Genomic DNA, 17,864 nt, shown 5'->3' with positions numbered 1-17,864 from the left:
GTGTTGGTACTTAAAAATGGACTTCACAGCACATGTCACCATATTTCTATGCTTTAATTTTCCTGTTTCTCCATGCAAACAGACTCAAGTTATTTTGTGAAGTAGGCTGAACAGAAATAGAGAGTACCTTTGGTCAGCAGTGCTGGATCACAAGAGAGGCTGTAGCCTACAGATGTGGTTAACTCAAGGAGTGTGGCTGTGAAGGTTCTAGATCAAAGTCTTGCTGATGAAGCAGGTGATGAGCCAGCTAAAATTTGGGATACATTCATGGTTTTGACTATGTAGCAGTAGAATGGTCTCCTATAATTTTTTGTGTGGAAACCCAGCTGGCCTGTTACCAGCATGATATAATCCAGCAGCATCTAATCTGCTGCTGCCACCCTCTGCCTTCCCCCACCCTCAACACTGGCGGATATGTCAAAGCAAAAACATCTCTGCATTTCTGATCTCCCTGGGGTCACATCTGTTTTGAGTCAGGCTTCTCATTTGGTTCCAATCCACCAATTTCCTGCTACTGTCCATGAAACAGAGAGTGCGACTCTGTGGCTTCCCCTGGGTGTAATGGTCTAATCTGTACCTTGTTGTGCACTGTAGAGGGGAGGGGGAATCAGTGCTACTTGGGAGCAGATTTCTCTTCTCTTATGATTGCATCCTGTTCTTATGCAAAGCACCTTTATTCTTGCTAGCAGTGGCAGCCCCAGATGTCCTGGTGCCCTCCCTGTATCACCCATATTCCTCCGGCCTCCTAATTGAATCCTTCCCTGGCTGGGACAGGCTTTCCTCATTATGATGAACTGGATCCAATTCTACTCCCTCCCCTCCATTTCCCAGTCTTTCCTTGTGAACACAGGGCAGGCCCCACAGAGCTTATGTGGGTGGATGACCGCACCAGTGAACTGTTCTTGCAGCTACCGTAATGTTGCTCATGAGGTTAACAGAGCAGGAAAGCCCCAGACAGGTACAAGGTGGTAAAGGCATCTTCTCTGCCAAGATTCTGGCAGCATCAAGATGCAGTTTAGTTCCAAGAAATAATACCTAATTCTTTTAATCTATGGCTTTCAAAGTCATTTTTCTAAAACATCAGGGTTTTGCAGCTGGTGAAGTAGCCGAAGAGTTTTCACAAGAGCACTGGCAGAGCCCGGGAGTTGAATGGGTCTCTTACATCCTCATCCCTTAGGATTCTCTCTGTAGGTCAGTATCCATGAATAACATTTCACTCACACTCTGAACAAGGCAAGGCAATATAAACAGAACAAATTCTCTTTTTTCATTCTTACTCATCCACTGATAATCTCGGTATTGGGGAAGAGTTCAGTCTCCTTGCCTTAGTTATCCTTTGGCCTCTTAATCTGAGACGGATTACCCTATGTTGCACCATACAATGCATATACAGAGACCCAAGTTTTCTTTGAATGCTCTCATTCTGGAAGTAGGAGTAATGTAGCAGTACTACCACACGTAAGATTACTCTGCCATGAAGTAAGTTGTACTAGCCCAGGCAGAGCATTACACTAAATGTTGATTTTGGTACTTTAACTGGCTTGTTCAGAGATAGTTAACTTATATAGTACATGGACTGCATTAGGGCGGGCAGGAACAGCCAGGCTTACGTCAAGGCGAGTAAACTCAGGTAAACTGAGGCACAAATGCCTTAGCTGCACTGACATCAAGGCAAGTTCAAGAGTGTTGGGAGAAGAACCAGTACTGCAAATTCCCCAAGTGCCACTACTTTAACTACTAACCCACACTCTTCTACTGCACTAAGTACATCTGGATTTCATCAGAGCCTGGATATTATTTTTAAATATAACCAAATCTTTGGAAAACAAAACCCCCCAGAACACCAGAACAAAACCTCTGATCTAGAGGCTTTTCAGCATCTTAGAGAATGAGAGATGCTATTATTGTTATTAGAAAGGCTCTAAAGGCAATAGTACAAGGAATGATCTATAAGGCGCAAGTATGTTTGTTATGAAATGATTTGGATCCAGAGGAATTCCATATGTGGCTTCCCCTCTGGTGACTAGAGGTTCCCACCTTGGCAGTGATCCTGGAGTCCCATGCCTACAGGCTCAGCAGCATGGAAGGGGAGGGTGGACGCTGGAGGAGTAATGGGATCATCAGCCGCTGAGGCTGCTGCTTGGCACGGCGACAATGTTTGTTTGCACCTCTTTGAAGATGAGAGATGAAAGTGGCGCCCACATGGGCTGCCTTTGATTAGCTTCTTATTTTTAACATTGCAGCTGCAATTATTTTTCTTTTTCTTGAAGCATTTCTTCCCCAGCACCAGAAACTCTGAGGTTCCCTTCTCTAGGGAGGTTCAACTTCAAGGAAACATAACAAAGAGAAGTGTGAATGTAAAGGAGACTGGACAACTCCGGGCCAGTGGGGACTTATGTCATTTTATTTTTAATTTTACTTCCATTTTTTCCCCAATCCCCCATCCTCAGTGGGTCTCAAAGAAAATACTTGTTTACTTCTTTTTTAATAGGGAAAATAAATGAGTCCTGGGATTGTACAGAGCTGTCATGAAGAGGAAAATGTCTAATGGTTCAATTCCCAGCTCTGTCACTGAACCACTCTGGGACTTGGGGAAAAGTCAGTTCGCCCATCTGTAAAATGGGATTTATAATGCGTTGCTTCTCAGGGGTATTGAAGGAGTATGAGTAGCATTGATGGAATGCTTCATGCACCTTGGATAGAAGGGGCAATAGCCCTGTGAAGTGCTGTCCTTAATAGATACTTAGAGGAGTTTCCTTCACTGTGGTACTTATCTGACCACAGCAGCCGAATGCCTCACAGCTACTGATGGATTTTTTTTCTATTACCTCTCTGCATCATAGGATTGTTACACAGAAAAGCAAAGCAAATGGCAAATTGAATTAAATGGACCCAGTCACACAGAGAATATGTGGTAAAGTTAGGACTAATCCTTTACTCCTAAATTTCTGCCACATCCATTAGAATTCCCTCCTAGTCACATGATTTTTGTGATCTGAAGGCATGAGGAAAAGCCATGTTCCCTTCTTCCTACATTGGTCAGTCACACTGTGGCTGTCTTCCTACTGCATAAGGAGGAAGTGGTCTGAAAAGGGAGTCAATGTTTGTTGTGCATTAGGCTATTTCCTATCACAACATTTTTGGGTTGGTTTCTTGCACCTGATAGAGTAGTTTTCAGCCAAGAATTTGGTCAGGTGTTAATCCGGTTATCCACAGTGAATGGTCTAGCTCTAATGGGATGACATCAGGAAAAAAGTTTAGCCTGCTGTTCCTTATTTTCAGGACCAATTTACAGGGATGGTAAAGAGCTAGACATACAAGTGATATCAGAGGAAACAGCTGGTAATTGGTACTTCCAAAAAATAGCTTCACAAAGCCCTGCCGCTTGTATCAGCTCAAGTTTAACTTCTGTCAGACAGCCTTAAAAAAAAAAGGCTGAGCAGAACCTGATAGCAACAATGCCAATTAACAAGATAGAAAAACCTGGAGTGGGGATAAGAGGAACAGCCAGGGATAAATAACAATCAGGTTCTCAATACTCACACACTTCAAAAGCAAACACACAGCTACATATGTTTATATTTATTTTTTTGTGTTATCTATCAAGACATTTACCAGCCAAAGAGAAATGGGGGCACATGGGTTGAGTAAAAAATTGTAGCATGTTTACACAAATCCAACCACCTCTGAGAGCAAAATCTGTTTCCAACAAATAAAATATGTGCTAAACCCTCTAAAAGACACTTCAGCCTTCGCATGGTCAGTCCAAAGAGCTTAACTAATCCAGTCAAAGCATATAATTTACCCAGGTTTTTGTGTCTTTATGGCATTTCACCTGCTCCCAGGAAAAGAGGCAGGCCAGTTGTTCCAGCCCAGTGCACCACTCAGGTAATCCCAATGCCCAAACACCATCCTGCTCAACCCAGCTCCTCATGAAATAATAAGCCAGTCTTACAGGCTCTTCTCAAGCATATTATAAAGAGATATATTGTACAGGATAACTTATAATATATGCCTACTTCAGATTCACTCCAGAGAAACAACATACTCCAGCCCAACTCCATCCAGTCACACTGACTCCAGGACATTAAATTAACCCCCTGCCAAATTTACTGCAAGCCATCTGACCATACCATTTAGCCACAGTAAAGACAAAATCTATACCTAGCTACAGTCAGGAAAGCAGGCAACTGTGTTGAAAACCTATTTATATCACTCAAGGAGATCAATGGAGAGTCCAGGCCTGGAGGCCAGTGACCTTGGATTGACACAAAGCTTAAAGGAAAAAATTAATGGTGTCAACTCAAGAGACCACAGCTGTTATTTCAGAGGATTCAAAAACCAGCCCTGCAGCTTACTGATCAAGAAAAGGTGCTTAAGTGGGCATGCATTTTTTGGAAATAGAGCAAATACTCACCCATTGCTGGTGCAGGAGCAGAGGCACAGAGCTGCTTCCCCAGGACACCTCAATGGCTGCCTGTGCCACACAGGCAGATCCTTGGTGGCAGCCGAACATCCCCAAGTCTGTCCCAGATATCACCAGGTGTGGTATAACACCAGCCGTAGTGTTTCTGGAATAAGTCTCTCCTCAGGCTGTCCCAAAGTGACGCTGCAGCGAGCTTTCCACAGGTTGTCTCCAGAAGGTACTCCCACAGGGGCCTTCTGCCCAAGGAAAGGTGAAGAGGAGACCTGTGAGGAGGCAGCACATGAGGGGGCAAGACACCCATTGTCCAAGGGGTCTTGGAGGCCACACAAACTGATAAGATGAATTTTCAAGCCTAGGATTTCTCAGTTCCACCTCAGCACTTCCTTCACTGCCCCAGCCCAGAGCAGCAACGATCCCTGAGGAGCCGCTCATGGGCCTCTGACAGTCACAAAATGGCGGCCAGGGGGAGAAGGTGCCCCATTCCCAACTTACTGAGGTACCAGCATGGTACCATGGAGATGACACAGCCAGGTACTGCTACACAGATGATGAGGCAAGGCATCTGTGGCAGGAGATTGATGCTTGCTTGCACTGTGGCACTGGCAGCTGCCTGCTGGACTGGCAAAAATGGCGGGAAAAGATGGCTGCCATGGGGCCCCCTGAACAGGCACCTCAGCCTCACACAGACACAGGCCCTGAGCTGGCCCTGACCCATCAGGCACAGCAACAGCTGCTGAAAACCATCTCTCTGATGTAAACTCCAGCCATACCAAGGCAACACTGCTAGGAAGGACTTTTGAAGGTAGAAGAAAAGCCACCACCCTGTCACAGCTGGCCCCAATTTAGAGAGGACCTGCCCCACCCAGCCTAACCATCTGGTAAGCCCTGGGGGAAGGTAACAGATTTTTGAGTGTGTTTCATTGTTTATTTTTCAATGAAAATGACAAAAATAAGGTCCCGGAAACAGAAAGTTACAGGGACAGTGATGTTCAATGGAAGTTATACAGAGACAGGTTTTATTTTTGGAGTAGCCACTAACTGCTGGTGCAGTGCTGGATATGTCGGTGTGCCTCTGCTGCCTTTAACACCTCTTACTTCACTTTAACTTAACCATTTTTAGGCAAGAACATATTTTTGGGTGTATAGGTCTGTGTACAGCAGGGCTGTGCTCCTTAATGTGGCTATGTAGGCTACTAGGATGTAAGTCATAGCAATGCTGTCCATGCTCTGATCTTTAATTTGCTCAGACACTTTTTTTATTATTATTATTTTTATAATTTTTTGCACTGGGTGAGAGAGCCAGGAGGCTGATCCCCAAGCTGGGACCAGTAGTCCCCATTCAATGTCCAACACCAACCCAGCCAGCTCTTGCAGCAGAGCTGGCTGCCACATTGTGGCCTGCTTCCCCAAACGTCACATCTGGCTGATGTAAAACACACATGTTTTGACTGAAGCTTTTTCTTTAAAATGCCAACATTAAAGGAAGGTTTGCTTTGTAAAACTGAAACTGTAAAACTCTTCTGAAACCCAATCTGGGGGATTAAAAGAACCACATGAAAAGGGATAAATATGACCTGGACATCTACTTCCTGTGCAGAAGTTCGCTGAACATGTGCCTCCCAGCCTGTCAGTGCGAAACAAGACCTTCTGCTCTTATTTTCAGAAGGGGGGGGAGGCAAAGAAGAGAGGAAGACAGGAAATTTTGTAAACTGACAACTCTTTTCTATCTCACAGCTAATATAAGAGACATTGGTTTCTTTACAGTGGCCTCTCATACACCTTAAAACCAGAAAGATATACAACTAGTAATAATAAATTTAGTATTAATAAGCAAACTATTCTTATTGATACTACATGGTAAAATTGGGCTTGATCCATTTTTAAGCGGGAGTGGCAGAACTCCTTTGGATTTCAGTGGGAATAAGATCAGAATAAGATCAGACCTAAAGATACGATGGACCGAGTCCAAGGATTCTCTGATGATGTACAGAAGAAACACATGGACAGACAAACAGATCTTCAGTCAGAAAATGGCTCACTTTCAAACAAACTAATGCAAGATGTTTATATCAGTATTGTCCATTTCAAATATTAAAATTCATAGCTGGGTTCCAGAAAAGAACTTAAATATTATGAGACTTGAAAGGGAAGAAAAAAAAAAAAATCAGTTGTGGATTCTCTGTATTTGTTTCCTAGGTTTTGAATCTTTAAGAAGATCTAACATTTTTTTCTGGTTTTCTTTATTAATAGTGAACTGCTGGAAGCTTGATCTTTTTAAACCAAAGCTGACATTGGAATTTATTATAGTGTGATTTCAGAAGATGAGACTCAGGGAAAAAACATGTAAGAGCAGGCAATACATTAAAGTCACGATTGTTCTCAAAATAACTTTCTGATCTCAGGTCCCAAAACATGAATTGCAGAAGACAAAATGCAATGGAATGTAAAATTTGGCATTGCCATTCTGTTTTGGCCAAAAAAATTCCCTTTATCCCAGTCGAGTTCCCTAGAAGCCAGTTACACACGAATTTGGGATTATTTTTTTCCTTCCTCCCCTGCCCATGGATGATGCTGTTAAATGACACTGAAAGTGACATTAGCTGCCCAACAGTCATAATTTGCAGAAAAACAACTGAAATATATAGGGAGCACAGCACTGAATCTAAAGGCAGACTTCCAACAGAAAACGTTGGACTCTGCACATGAAATGTTGTGGGGCATCTTCTTGCGCCACAGGATTGTAACTACTGCAATAGCTGACCCTGTGGATGCACATGCAGTATCCAGCTTGAATCAGAGTTTGAAATTCTCTACTTTGGGGTGTTTGAATCTGGAGTTTGTCAGTTCAGTCCCACTGTTGTTTGAGTTTTTTGGTGTTTTGTTTGTTTCATAATTTTAGAGTGATTAAGTCTGGATTGCTATTGGTATTCTTTGATAACACTCCATGTCCCCTGTGTGAGATATAGACACCCAATAACCCCACACCATAGTACTTTTTTTCCACTCTCACCTTAACTGGGGTTGATCTTTGAGATGGAAAGTTTATCTATTCTACTTGCAGCCTTGGTTTTCTAACTCCCATTGAAGCCTTTCACAACCTCTGCTATTGTATAGAGCTGGTAAAAAAAAAAAAAATCTGTCTTCTTTCTGTCTAGTCCTGGCCAAATTTTAAAAAAACCTACTTTTATAGTTTCAAGCCAGAATCAAGTTAAAAAAAAAAAGGTGCATTTCGAAGTCATTGTTCAATGGAGAAAGACCAGTTCCCAAGTTCTTTCCAAATCAAAAGTGGACAGTTCCTCAGTCATTTCCAAGCCGGAAAGAGGCCATTTTATGAGCCAGAAAGCATCCATTTTCTGCATCAGTCCTGAGCCAGAGAGGCTAGTGCCTGAGTCAGTTCCAGGGGGGGAATGTCTGGCACTTTTCCAAGCTTGGGAGTGTTGCTATCACAGCAATTGTTTGGTGATGCCATCCCAATAAAGCTTCATTATGGTGTTCCTCTTTCTATAAACTTCAGTGCCCTCCAGTGTCCCCAGCAATCACTTATCTAATATTAGGATATTAAAAAATATGGAAAGATTTTAAAGAGACTTATTAAAATGCAATTAGCAGCGTGTACGACTTAAGCAGTGAGATTATTTAAAAAAATGACTTGATTGTGTGGAATGCCACGCACCTTACAGAGATAATAAAGCTGCCAATCAAGTCCATTTTCAAATTACGAAATTTTCATTCTTTTTTTACAGCCCCCTAAGTGAATATTAAAACTGATTATTAACCTCGGAGTGTAGCAGCGGCCCCTAAGCCTGCAAGCTCTAAAAGGGAGGTTTCATAACTGTTGGTAGCCTGGGCTTCATTCCCCATTTGGACAGAGATCTCTGCGCTTATTTAAAGGGACAGTGCTCACCCTTTGAATAAGGAAATCTGAAAAGCCTGGATGGGTCCCTTGCTTAGAAAGGAGCAAAGCTTACGGATCTTGACATTGCAACTTGGGAGGCCAAACCAAACTGCCTGTGATGACCCTGCCTCGATATTACACGGCAGAGTTTTGCCGTCCATAAACTGCAGGTAAGACTGCCCCCTCACGTCCAATCTGTGAATCTCACCAAATCTTTATACTCCCTGGCACGTAACCTTCGTTTTGCCCAAGTAAAAATGTGTAGATTAAATGAATGTTTATGTGGGAACACATACTTTTGTCATACTCAGGTTGCTGTGCATAGATTCTCAGTGTATGTTATTATTCTTAGTATATGTTATTACTTCCCTTGCTAAATGTAAAACCATGTCATTTACCTTGCCTTCTTTTTATTTATTTTTTGTCCTACTGAGAGACAATCAAGTGTGACACTTCCTGCTATTTGACTTTGCTGGCATTTTTATTTCATCTATAAATATCTATAAAAATTAAGTCACATTACCCTGACAGGTTACTCCTTTTGCAGCTCTTTACTCTGCTGTCAAAGTGGATTTATTGATGCTTCCTGGATTTCTCTCCTCAAGCTTGCAAACTGGAAATGACGAATTCTCTGGAAGGCAGCAAGCTAATTCTTGACTTGAATGCTTTATTTTGGGATAAATGCAAAGATTCTAAGGGAGCTGCTCAGGAGGGGGTAGTCACTGATTCTGACTCCAAAGCAAGAGTATATTTTAGCATGTGCTTAACTTTAAGTATATGCTTAAATTTACCTTTGCTGATCTCTTTGGGAGCATGCACAGGCCTGCAGGTATGTTCTTAGGCATTTTACCATATTGGTGCCAGGCTGCTTCGCAGGAGCAAGAGTCCAAACAATATCTAAACAGAGAGAATGTCACTGAGTTTCGAAGTCTCTGGGGCAGAAGTTATTTTACCAGCACATGTATCTCATGACTATAGCTCCCTCTGGAATCTAGCTATGGCACCTGGATCTACTTATGATTCGCATGGAAGCTATCTACACATCTTTTCAAAGTAAATAATCTGCCTGGGTTGGATAATGGGGGTTAGGAGGATGACAAATTGGGTTAATAAAATGTCAGCAAGAGCCAGGTTTTAAGTCTGGAATGAGTCACAAGTGAAACAAGTTTAGTGGCCAGGGTTCACCCTTGATCTTGAATTGGTATTTGTCTACATCACTGAATAACCACAAGTGATCCAGTATAATTCAGTATAACTGACAATCCAGTGTCAGCAATATTGTTGGGGTGGAGGAAGGGGAAAGATGTCACTGCCTCTTTAGGGTCATGCCACAGTTAATGAGAAGCACTGAAGAAACAGTAGCCACAGAGGTGGCATTAGACTTCCCAGGTCTCCGGGCTGAAAAGAAGCACCTCCAGCACACCGAATATCTTGTGCTGCTACTCAAGTTGGCAACGTGCATCTCTCCTACTCCCCAGCCCGGAGCAAGTATTTTCATGGCTCGCCTATGAAGCTGGTCTGAGTGAGGAATGCATGGAGTGGTTTGGTATGCTCATTCAGGCTGAACTGAATATTGGTGATATTTTAGGAGTCTGAAGGCTAGAAGGGAAAGATATGCAGTCAGTCAGGACTGAGGTACACCAGAGAAGACATGTGGAGACCTGGGGAGGTGTATGGCATGTGGATTAGTAGAACTGCATATAAGAGTTCTGAAAGTAACTGTTGGTTGTTGGGGGTTTTGTTGTTTTTCTTTCTTTTTTTAATTTCCATAAAACAACTATTCACTGCTAAGCAAAGTTTATGATGATTGGAAGCACACTGACAATAACAAAGAGAATTAAGGATATGTAATGGATGTATAATCTTTGGGTTCGTGAAATACTAAGTGTATGGTAATGCCAGCACAGTAAATAACTCCGTTATTAACATATTCTAAAATTAGATTAAGCAAAAACAGCATTCGCAAATACTGAGACAATTCCTGGCAGAGAAGAGAGATTACTGAAAAGGTTTGAGTAAGTGCTATGAATGGGTGATTGCCAGGCTGGAAAGCAAACTTCCAAAAGCATGAAGAGTTTGTCCCAGAAGCTGCCTGGCATTCCTTGATTAGGATCAGCTTGAAGAAAAACCTCACCGTGGGTGCTGGCAGAGCCAGACGTGAAAAGAACAAGCTCTACCTAATGCCAAATCTTCCAGCTGCAGCTTTGACAGTAGGAATTGCCCTGCGAGTCTGTACTCCAGAAACTCACAGCACGGGGCGACGCAAACGGTAGAGCAACAGGAAGACCGATACGCAGCAATTCAAATACGTTAGACTAACCGGCTGAAAAAAAAAATATAGCCTTGCATTATTTGTAGCAGCTTATTGAGCAAGATAAGTTTTGATCCGAATATTTCTGAATGTGGAAGAAATGAGTAACTAGATGGCACGGAGTTTGCTTCTGTGTTCTTCTCCGCTCCGGAAAATAGACATGGCAAACCTGAAATGGAAATCGGGATTTTTTTCTTTACTGTTGGAAAAGGGGAGAGGGGAGATTCCCGCGAGCAGGAACGAGCAATTCCGAGAGCCGGGCGCTCGCCGGCCGCCGCGCGCTCTCCCAGCCCGAGGCGCGTGCTGCAGGACCCGCGCCGCCCGCCAGGTGGCGGCCTTGCACTTGGCGGGCGGCCCCGCCCCCGCCCCCGCCGCGGTCTGCAAACGGGAAAACGCTGAGACGTCACCGCCCCGCCCGGCCCCCTCCGAACCGCGCGGCCGCTGCCCTTTGCGTAAGCGGGGGGCTCTAAACGGGCCCGTCAGCCTTCTGCACTCTCTGCCAAGAGAGCCGTGAGCATCCGCCAGCCCAGAAACGGTTCAGGAGCCAGGGCTTTCACTTCAGTTTTCTTTTTTTAGGCTGTAATTGACACGGCTGTCCTTTCTTTGGCCTTAATTCCTAACTACCTCCCAAGACACTAAAAGCTCCTGCTCTCCTCTGCGCTTGTGCACATAAATCAGAACTACGCTGAGATTTTTCTCAATTGGATCTCATCCCGGTAGAGCCACTGGAAGCTAGAACAGAGGCGAGCACATGCAGGCCCACCACATAGAATCATAGAATCGTCTAGGTTGGAAAAGACCTTTAAGATCATCCAGTCCAACCATTAACCTACACTACCAAGCCCACCTAAACCAATCAAGGGTAGACTAGACTAAACCATATCCCGAAGTGCCACATCTACCTGTTTTTTGAACACTTCCAGGGATGGGGACTCCACCACCTCATCATCTAACCTTGCTCCGATTTCAGGGTTAAGATTGTTGGCAGTGCTGCTGTTTGGCTTAGGACTAGCAGCGTGGGAAACACAGCAAATAGAGATAAATGGGCATCGTCAGACACACTTGTAGCTATAGGATCGGACAGCCTGTATGTCAGAACTAACATTCCCCTTAGGACGTTGCTGTAGTTTATGATATTGCTCAGAATTGCTACAAATCTTTAGGCAGGCATTTGGGATGTATTCTTAAAACTACATGTATGAGCAATAATGCATGAAATTGTGAAAACAGTGAACTCCTTTGACAAGAGCAGGAAGGGAGTCGTGTCAAGACTGAGATACATTGTGTGGGTGGGGGAAGTTTGCAAAACTACAATGTTTCATTCAGACTTAACTGTCTTTCAATTTCATAAGTAGAAATTAGAGTCTCGGCAGAGTCTGTTGACCTAGTAGGTTTTGAGATTACATCCATGGATGAGAAACTGGGCTGAGTTCAGGTGTTTAATTCTTGTGGTGTAGGCCACTGAAGAGCTATTGGGTAGCAAAAATTTTCAGTAATTACTGAGCTGGGAAGGCTTCAAATATAGGCTATTTGTGAGTCCAAAGTTCGGTATCCCATTAACTGTCATAAGACAACCAGCAAACATGATAATGAATGCAGTTTTCCACAAGGGCTTTCAAAAAGTCTGAGTGTTTCAAGATTTTTAGAGCTTTTAGGAGAAGTCTGTCCTGAAAGTACAATTCTGGGTGTCAGGTGTCACCAGTGGACTTTCAGAATGACCTTGGGGAACCTGGCTTACCCCAATACCTCAGTTTTCCAAATGGTTGCCCTCAACATTAACTGGTCAGAGTTGGATTAATTGCATTATAAATGTAAGGGCACTAAGAAGACATGAAAAAATTCAGAAAGAGAAAGATAGAAGTCTATCACCTCTGGCAGTTTCAACTGCACAAAAAGTCCATTTGGTCACATCTGGTTGATCAGTAGCTCTCACCACTCTCATCAAGAATGACTTTCTGTTCTACGAGCATTAGTTCTCCCCTTTCCGTGACTGTCAACTATTTCTCATGTAAAGGTCTTGCTCCTCTTTCAAAATTACCTGTATTAAGGCAAATTATGTGTTCTCTTCCTTTCCTTGTTGAAAGTCATTTACATGAAGAATCACAGAAGTGAGATTCTAGATACTGGGGGAGGGAATGCAGAAATATAGCTAAGACTGGAAATTTGGGTGGGCCTCAATTTATGGTGGACAGCCAAAGAACAAATGTCTGATGTCACAGTAAATCATTTATATTGCAAATGATTTAAAATAATGAAAGCCCATATGCATTAAATTTTGCCCTGTACATCCATTTGATATATTTTAAGTAGACAAAAGATAGATTTTACATAAATCTTCAGTAAATGTACTTCGAAAAAATATCACCAGGCAGTAAAACCTAACCATTTTAAAAACAGTCTTTGTCTTATACTTGAGCTCCTGCTTCAGTGTGCATCATTCAAAACCAGCAAAAAACTACCCCAGACTGTCTGCCCACTCCTTGAAAGAAAAGAAAAAAAACAAAGAAGGAAAACTAGACAAAAGGGCTTTTGAACAGATCCTGCCAAAGTTGTCCTTCACACTATTCCAGGTCTTACAGGAATAGTTGCTACATCTTACCCAAGCTACCTGTGGCTCTGCCTTTGAAGCAGTCTACTTAAAACCTCCAGTGTAAATACTAATGTTTGTATTCAATATTTAGGATCTGTCATACACCAACCCTTGCAATTTTATAAACTCAACACTACCACTCTAGCACAGTTCCCAGTCTGTGGATTTTGTCCTTTACTTTATGACAATCTGTGCTGATAGAAGTTCGTGCTCTTCTATGCTGGGAGTTACTACACAATCTAGCAAAAAAAAAAGTCTCTGAATCCCAGCTCCAGTACACTGTAAGAGGCAACAGATTCCTTTGGAAGACACCTGGCACATCTTTACCAGGAACTTAGCTCTGGGAACTGACTAGATACCTTTGAGAATCACAGGCAGAAATTCTTCCCAGGCTCTGCTGTGGATGGTCCAGAAAGGCAAGGGAGGTGACTTGCAGATGGTTTGATGTGACTCTGCCAAACAAAACAGAATGAAGTTAATTTTGCATTCCCTGCGTACAAGATGCAAACATTTGACAGTTCCCACAGGTACCAATCAAACAAGAGGGTGGAGATGTCAGATACTACTCACCGTTGTGCTTTGAACCCCGGTTCACAGCTCAGGAACAAAGGCAGTGGTCAGCACCCCATTGCCAGCAGTAGCTATAGAGCTCAGAGGGGCTTTTTGTCACCATTGTTAGGTTTCCAATTACAATATAACATTTTTAGTTCCTAACAGAGCTCCTACCCAGGCGGATCCTTTTGTATGATGAGGCTGGGTTTGCTGAGTAGCAGCCAGGACACCACCACACCTGGATGGCTGACCCCAGCTGTTTCAAAGACATGCAATCTAACCAGCCTCACTGTCAGATAAGTTAATTGCCAATTCTGATTTTTTCTTGCCCCACTAACATTCAAAATCTGTCTGGTGGTAAAACAAGTAGCAGCAATGACTCTGTAGTGTGCCAGTCAGGGAAATATGGCCAAAGTTTTTTTTCAAAATAGCTACTAGGGCTGAAAGGACTCAGACTGATGGGCGCTGAGTCCTTCTGGGTCTTTAAAAGAGCCAAGCATGTAACAAATCTGACTTTGACTGTGTTTGCTGAGAGATTAAAAAACACATCACCTGTTCTGATCGGGTTTGGAAGAGTTAAGTAAATAAGGAGATGAACCAAAAGGAACAGGGAAACTCTGCCCCTTTAAGAAACAGGCCTAAACCATCTCAGGTGGATTAAAAATGAGGTAACTGAAACCATGGCTTTATAGGATCATGGGAAAATTGCTTGAAATATTTCAGGCGCTATAATGAAGTCTTAGATGCTGTTTCAACTAAGGGGATTAGGAGGAGTCTTACTGTGAGAACCATGGACTAAGTGATCTTTCCAGGTACTTTACATGGGTGGAAGCTGTTTATTTTGTTTAAGGGAACCTTTTCTCTAGTAGTTGCTTCTAGGATGCTAGGTATTAGTAAATTTTTATGCTGATAACTTGCTTGTATATGGAAAGCTCTGTTTATGGTAGGTATTTCTAGGGAGGGGAAAATAATTATTGCAAATGTCCCTGTAGTTGTGATGAAAGCTCTTTCAAAGAAAAAGGGAAAAAACTAAGTATTGTAAAACACTACTTTTATTGTGTGTGAAGGGATTTTCAATTGTAACTAGGAGAAAAATAAATATTACTGATCTTGTTCCTTCAAGGGAATAGCACCTCCTTTTCTATGATATAGGACTTGCAGCATTTGTTTAATTAGAGGCTCAAATGGCTTTAAATTATAAAGAGAAATAAATAAGCTGAAAGGTGTCCTGCTCCTTTAGGCAACTGCATTCAAGGTGGGCTTTATTTGGTGCATGTGGTAGAGAAGATTGTGCTTAGGTATGAAAGAGTAGGGTAAGGCTGATCAAAAGGGTGCAGACTACTTCAGGGCACAGTCCTAGGGATATAGGAGTAATGTGCCCCCCCCCCCCCACCTTGGTAAATGTATTTAGAATGAGAACCAACACAGAGAATCTAATGTTTCTATTTGCTCAGACTTTTCTGCAGAGAACAATTGTTTCATGTCCAGAGAGGGGAAAACTGCGATCATCCTCCTCACACTCAGAATAAAGCAGGAGAAACTTAATGCTGGGGGTGAAAAAAAAAAAACCAACCAAAACTTCCACTGAGTAAGGGTGAGAGATACAACTTATTAACTATTGGCAAAACCAGGCCAGATTCTGACTACGCCGGCATGCCATCGTTCATTAAATCCTCCTGGCTTTTACTGCTCTAACTATGACTAGAAATAGGCCCGAGCACTCCATGTTTTTCAGTACCCACAGTTGTGTGGTTTTTTTATCATGAGGTTATATTTAGATGCCCATTGATGTTGTTTTTCATCCCAAGTGCTTTTGGAAGGGTGAACAGCTGATCATTACACCGAGTTTGCTTGTACCCATGAGCACACTTAACCTAGAGCAGCAAATAGTTATTGTATTGCATTTTGTTTTGTGCCTGTGGGCACACTTAAGTCAATATACATGATGGCTAGTACCACAGTATTGCATTTGTCTACACCCATGGGCACTCCAAATTGCCAGTGTGAGGGAATTGGTGAATTAACTAGCTGTATGCCCACTGGTGTAGTTACTTCAAGAGCAACACTACTGTTAATTGCTTAACTTAAATCTAATCATAATGCAAAATAACAGAAGGAAAGCGCTGCAAGAATCCCGGTTCTTACAGAAAATGGATAGTAACATTTGTTTTATTCTAAGCTTGTTTGTTGCCAAAACTGAGGAACAAGCTCTTGGGGCAGAAGTCTCTGTTGTGAATAATTGCCCTTCTCTCCCTGCCTGTTTTACAGCCAGCAAGCTGCATCGAGCTTATTGCTCTCTCCAAGCTTTTACCTGCATGAAATCTAGCTCAGGGTTGATGCTTACTCTGCTCATTAGTGAAATTACCACCAGATGCTTTGTTAGATAGAGGTCACTCTGGCTGAATGCCATGACAACCTCTTCAAATAGTGTGCTTGCTAAACTATAGCTTTGACTCGAAATGGTGCAGTAGGTAATGTTGACATGCTGCAATTACCGCTCAGTCCTCGCAGCATGTTCAAACAACGCTGACTACCTCAGTGCTGACTTGGCAACACCAGAACTGGATTTGGGATGTATATTGTGGATGACTAGAAAATGTAGGAATTTCAGGAGAACGCCTACATGGAGCATTAGCTTATCTCGTTAGCCTGTGTCTAGTCAGGTCCTCTCAGAACTCTGTTGAATGGTAATTAAATGATAAGGCTGACTCTAAAGTTACATGGGCATAAAAGGGCTAGGCTTCAGTGGTGCTGGGAGCAATTGAAGGTATCTTAAGTGGGAGTCTTAAATACTGAGCAGAATACATTAACGCAAGGGACTGAATTAGCCTTTCCTAGCAGTAGGGTCACCTTTCCTTACTAATAAGACTTATTTTTAATTCTTTTTAGGAGGCCTGTGAAAGAAAGGCTAAGCTAGATGGGCACTGGGAACATGGCCCACATGTGGACTGGGTGAGTGTCACAAGGGAACAGATGAGGAGAAAGGAAGGTGAAGAAGGTAGTAAATTATTTTCCTTGTAATAGCATGGTCCAGTCCATGAGTTAAGTCACAGAGCCGAGCTGGTTAAAGCAAGCTCTGCAGTGCACTTCTTTCCTCTATGACGATGGCAGGCAGGACTTTACAGCTCTGTTAACGATAACCCTGTGTGGCTTCCTGTTCATAGAGATCTTGCAACAAAAGCTGATTGTGCTACTGATGTCTCTGGTGCGACTTGCAACTAATGTGACTCTGATTGATGGACCAGATAAGCTGCTTATTAAAGTATCTGAATAAAATAACTTGGAGATGTGGAATGGCAATTATCCAGATACAAAATGATTGAGTAAAACTGTAAAACAATTACTAATTTATAGCTTTATAGTAGTATCACTGCAAAGTAAAAAAAAAAAAAAAAAGTGAAAAGGTTTATCTAGAGGGTTATGCTACGGAAAGCAGGTGATTAACCTTATAAAAGGAACCAGACCAGGTGGAAAATACCATGCTCCTGCCACTGTTCTTCTTCTCCTCCATGCAGTCCTTTCCTGTGACTTAGCTTAGGAAAATGCATGTAGATGGGCTCTTCTGCACATCTGTATCTTTTTTGGGTTTTTTCCCTGCTGAGTCAGAAAAGTGGCAGCAAGAACATGAGTGTCCCTTAGACATGTTGGCTTTGGAGTTCAGAAATTTATACCACTATATAATGAGATTTAACCATTAGCCTTTCCATTAAGGGGAGATTGGGTCTAGAGAGGATTAAGCTGTGTTACAGCAAACATGAGATATTAAAGGATGGGGCTAGAACTACTAGCTACTTCTAACTTCTAGCAACCCTACAAAATGGTTTTATAGAAGGTCAGAGCAGGGCATTGAATGGGGGAGAGAGGCAACACCCCCACCCCCCACCCCCCCACCCCCCCCCGAAGAATTAATAAAGACATCAGTTCTGAGTGATGAACCAGTGGTTGGGGAAGGAGAGGAGGGTGTCAGCCCAAGACACTAAGTATGATATACAGAACTGAGCTGCCATGAAACTGTCTGCATTAGTCAGCCTGGTTAATCTAGTTCTTCCCAAGATCCTCAGGGAATGCCTGCAGGAGGTCTGCAGACAGA

Source organism: Pelecanus crispus, chromosome 15 (assembly GCF_030463565.1).
Source record: "Pelecanus crispus isolate bPelCri1 chromosome 15, bPelCri1.pri, whole genome shotgun sequence".
Classification (NCBI taxonomy): domain Eukaryota; kingdom Metazoa; phylum Chordata; class Aves; order Pelecaniformes; family Pelecanidae; genus Pelecanus; species Pelecanus crispus.
The sequence above is the reverse complement of the archived record's forward strand: the minus strand, read 5'-3'. Positions refer to the sequence as shown.